The sequence below is a fragment of the Orcinus orca genome, chromosome 8 (genome assembly GCF_937001465.1).
Source record: "Orcinus orca chromosome 8, mOrcOrc1.1, whole genome shotgun sequence".
NCBI lineage: Eukaryota > Metazoa > Chordata > Mammalia > Artiodactyla > Delphinidae > Orcinus > Orcinus orca.
Genome location: NC_064566.1, coordinates 88,461,871 through 88,467,088, shown reverse-complemented (window position 1 = coordinate 88,467,088; position 5,218 = coordinate 88,461,871).

The window sequence follows — 5,218 nt, the reverse complement described above, 5'->3', positions numbered from 1 at the left end:
TTACATTTAATTGTTGTAACTATTCTTCTTCTTATTTTGATTTGGAAGAGGAGGAAACTAAAGCTAGGAGAGTTCAAACAATTACCCAAGGCCACACTGCTGGCAGTGCAGCCATATTTCAAACCAAGCTCTCTTAAATAATCTCTCTGTGATGCCCAGATGCCTTGACCAGAGGCAAATTCTGTGGAAGAATGAAATGATATTCATTTGCAGGAGAAATGAGAAATGGATTTAGTTGACTCAGTGTATAAAGGAAACACAGGAGATTGAGTATAGGCAGCAATGGAACTTGATATTATACACAAGGATTACTCATATCACTTGGGGTCTCATTCTTGTTCTAGCTGAACTTAGTTAATTTATCCTTCATATATTAAAATTTTTTATCTCATAATATTTATCTAAAATAAACAGTGGTTCTTAACCTTGGAATTCTTGTAAACTCTATGGATTGTGTCCCAAGGAAAATATATACACATACGACCCTTCCTTTAAAATCACCCAGGTCCTTCCCTCCTGTTCCACCACACCTCTAATGTCAAGAAATCTTTCTCCAGATATGTAACTTTACAAATTGCCCTGACTTTCTGGGCCACAGACAATCTTTATAGTCTAGGGGCTGTTCAACCCGCAGGCATCAGATTTTCTATGCTCTAGTCTGTTCTGGGTTCTTTTTTTTTTTTTTTTTTTTTTTTTTTGCGGTACGCGGGCCTCTCACTGTTGTGGCCTCTCCTGTTGCGGAGCACAGGTTCCGGACGCACAGGCTCAGTGGCCATGGCTCACGGACCCAGCAGCTCCACAGCATGTGGGTTCTTCCTGGACCGGGGCACGAACCCGTGTCCCCTGTATCGGCAGGTGGACTCTCAACCACTGCGTCACCAGGGAAGCCCCTGTTCTGGGTTCTTATGGATGTATTTTCTCTTTTTTTTTTTTCCTAGCCTTAAGAAAATTCCTACAATAAACTTTATCCAGGTGTTTGACCATCTTTTACTCCTGTATTTTTTGTGTCATCCTCCTGGTTGCACTTTTTATCTGATTGCTTCCTCCAAGAGCAATTTTAATGTCAGGTCAGGTATGCTTAAGGATACTTTTGTTATGCTACAATATTTGAATGACAGTTTGGTTGGATTCAAAGATATAGGTTCAATGGTCTTTTCTTCTATACTTTAAAAATATTTTTCATTGTCTATTTGCATCCAGTTTTGCTATTGTACTATCAGTATGATTCTTGTTCCTCAGCTGTTAATATGATCTTCTTATCAGAAGATCACCAAGAATAAAGTTAAATGGCAGATTAGGAGAAGAAATTTGTATTGAGTAAAACTTATTATATCTAGAATTATACATATAAAATATATGAATCACTCCTGGTAATCAACAAGAAAAAGACAGCAACCCCAGTAGAGAAATTGGCAAAGAAATGAAAAAACATTTTAGAGAAGAGGAAATCCAGGAGGTCAGGAAGCGTATGAAGAGATGCCCAGATTTATTAGCATTAGTAATGTAAAATAAAACCACAATGAAATATCACTACATCTATTAGTTTGGCAAAAATTAGAAAGCTGGATGATACCAAGTTTGGTGGTGAAATGGAAATACATAAAGCCTCATGGAACTGCTGGTGGGAGTCCTGGTTGTATTTAGTCAACTTAAATACATGCATATCCTTTGACCTAGTAATTCTACTTCTGGGCGTATAATTCCAAGGAAATGTTCACATGCCTCTGTAAAAGGATGCATATCAGAATGTTGATGCATTGTTTGTGGAGGGAGAGGTTGGAAACAATCTGGTTAAGCATGATGCAGTGCTGCATTCCACTGAATACTTTCAAGCCATTAGGAGTGACAGATGGAATGTATACCTAGCAATGGGGATGGATCTTACAACATAGTTCTGAGTTAAAAAGTAAGAAACAGTATGAGCTCTATAATACAACACCACTTACGTGAATTAAAAATCTATGTGAGCAAAACAACACACATTGTGTAAGAACAGATACAAATGTCTACAGACAAAAGGATTGACATCAACCAGATGAAAATAGTTGCTTTGATTGGAATGGTGGGTATCTGGTGGAGGTGAAGGGAGTCAGAAAAAAGAATAAGCATGGTAGATAGGGAGGACAGTGAATTAATGAATAAATTAATGAACAAATGAATGAATGAACAAACAAATAAATAAATAAATAAATGAGTCCATCATGGACCAATGATGCTAAAGTGCCATGGATGAAGAGGATGATTAAAGCCCAAATTAAAAGGGAAAAATAACCTAATATAGACAAGGGCACATAATGAGCACTTAGTAAATATTTGTTGAATGAAGAAATGCAGTCTGTGGTGAATCATTTTTGCAAAGCTAAGAGTTCTTTACTGAATTATTTTAGGAGCTTGCATTTTGGCATATCAATTTTTAAAAATATGTGAACACACTGGTATTTCAAGACATCTGGTTGGCATTAACAGAATTTTTTTCTTCAACTTCTTGAGGTATTGCACAAACATGGACACCTTGTCCTCTTTCAAACTATGCCATGTAGTTTGACTTTTGATTCTGACTTATGGAAAATGTCTTCCCAGCAAATATTTGCCTTTTTGATCAAATCTTGGTTCCCAAATGCCTGCCTATATGTGGTCATTGATATCTACTTCGATATCCACTTTCTTTGCTGGAGGCACTGAGTTGGACTCTACTTCCTGAGCTTTGAGGTTGTCAGCAGTGGCAGGGTTTAAAGCTGGCCATGACGGTGGATGTGCTGACGTTTTTTTCTCTGCCACTGTACAAGATTTGATTTCTTACAGCTCCTCCGGGTTTGTCCTCGTCCTCCCCTCGTTCCAGAGGATTTATCCCTGGGGATATAAACTTCTAATGATCTGCTCCAGGTTTTAATATTAGCGATCCTATATTTCTGCTAATAAACATAGTTCACATTGGGCTTTCACTGATTTCAACTTAACGAATATATATTTGTGTTAATTATTTAAAATTTCAGCTCTAGTCAGATGAACTTGTGTCTTACACCAAGCTTATCACCTAGTAGCCCTGTGATATTGGGCAAATTAAATTTCCTAAGCATCTGTTTGTTCTTCTGAACAATAGGGGTAGAAGTTTTCTCATAGAGTTGTGGTGACGAGATAATGTAGTTAAGGCTCCACATGGAGCTTGGTACATAATAAGTTGTTATTATTACTTCATGGAAATCATTATGCTAGGCCTGTGAGGAGACACAAAGATGAATAAGAAAAAAGTTCTTAATTTCATGGAACTTGGAGAGAATAAGACAGATGCCCAGACTACAGAGCAATGTGAGAGAGGACCATTGAGGTCACATATCCTCCTAAGAAGCCTGTGAGACATTCAGAGAACTGCTTCTCCACTTTATAAACAAGGAAAGTGAGACTCAGAAGAGATTTGTGACTTGGTTAAGGGGACATAGCTAGTGAGTGCCAGAGCCTTGTTGGGAACCCATGTCTCCTCCGATGGAGCCAGGCCTGATGGATGTGTCCCTGTTTCTGTGGATACACTTCAGTGTGGCCCAAGGCCTTGTAGCACTGCTACCTGCCAGGCCACTGACTGGAGCCTCCATGTCCTAAAGCCCAGAGGCTTTGTGCTGAGGGCTCATAACTCAGCCAGGAGATAGACTTTGTTTTTTGAGTGAGTTTGGTTGGTTTATGTGGCTGGTTTATGTGGACAACATTTCTTCTCAAGACCTCCTTTCAAACAAACAACCCATTAGAGACAGTAATTCATTAAATTCATCACTTCATTTGAATGAACTTTTATTGAGAGACAGATATGCTCCAGGTCCTTTGTTGGCACTGGGGAGACAAAGATGAAACCTCCTTGCAGAGCCTACAGCGGCATGCAACAATTTACTGCCACATAACAAACAGACAAAGTGCTCCAGGACCTGAGGAAAGAGGGACGGATATTTTCTGGATGAGGAGGTTTGGTGGGTCAGAACATTTTCCACTGGAAGGATCCTGAAAAATGAGGAGATGATGGTTTTCGGGTGAGGAACTGGAGAACAGGAACCGAGACAGAGAGGACAGCAGTGTCAAAGGCAGGAGCTGCACGGGTGCAGAGTGGTGCTTAGAAGGCACTGGGGACCAGTGGCAGGGGTGGGCGCAAGTGGGCCACGAGCCTGGGAAGGTAGACAAGGATTAGATTGCCAGCGGTCTTCTGTGCCTCCAGCTCTGTGGCTGAAGGGACCAGGTGAAGGCTTTTTAAGCTGGAGAATGGCATGATTCAATCTAGGTTGTGTGAGACGGCTCTGAGGCAGTGTGGAGGGCAGAGCAGCAAGGCCCCGGACCGGCCAGAGGGGGCCCAAGTCAGGTGGTCTTGACCCCAGACTGATGGGGTCATTAGGGCCTGAGCATGTGGACTTCAGGTACCCAGTGACAGAAGGCAACCAAACTGGGAAGAAGTCCATGGCCTAACACCCCAAACACTATCAGAGGGTGAACCCCATTTCTTTTCCGCCGAGTCACTTCATGTGGACAGGTGCTGCCGGCTAGGAGGGAGGCTCCTTCACATAACGTCTGCAAGTTCTCTTTGAGTACCCAGCTCCAGTTAAAGAGCCTGGGAGTCTTCTTTCTGCGCTGAGGGAGCTGGCCTCTTTCTCCGTGGGCATGTGGACCATCAGAACCGGTGTTCCCCCTATTTAAGCATGATTAGGCCTGGCCATTTTGGTCGTAGCTGGGGGGCAAGGGGAAGCGCTAACCTGGTTCAAAATGGAATGCACAGAAAAGCAATATTAAAAGAACAAGGAGGTTGTTTAGTGAGGCTTGAAGAGTCTACAGGTGTTTCCTCCTGTGTTGAGAACCAGTGTCCCCTGGGAATCGCATTTCCCGTCGAGCAGGGCCCAGGGCGGACTGAGCGCTGCCGACACCCCGGTGGTGGAGAGTCCTGAATGGGTGCCACAGAAAACCCAGAGTTTTCCAGGGGGTCTTAGGGCCCATCGCAGCGCGGAGGGGGGCACGACTGGACACACACGCTCACGGAGTTCACACTCACGCACACTTGCCCACGCCCCGCGCACCCTGGCACCCCGTGGGGTTGCGTCCCGCGGCTCACGGCCTCCTGGGCCGGCTGGTTGTGCAGATCCAGCCGGCTGGCCGCGAGCATGGCGCATGGAGGGGTGGGCCGCCGGTGGACCCGTGAGCGCGCGCAGGGGGGTGACGGGCACCCCGCTGGAGAAGAGGGGCGGCGGCGGCG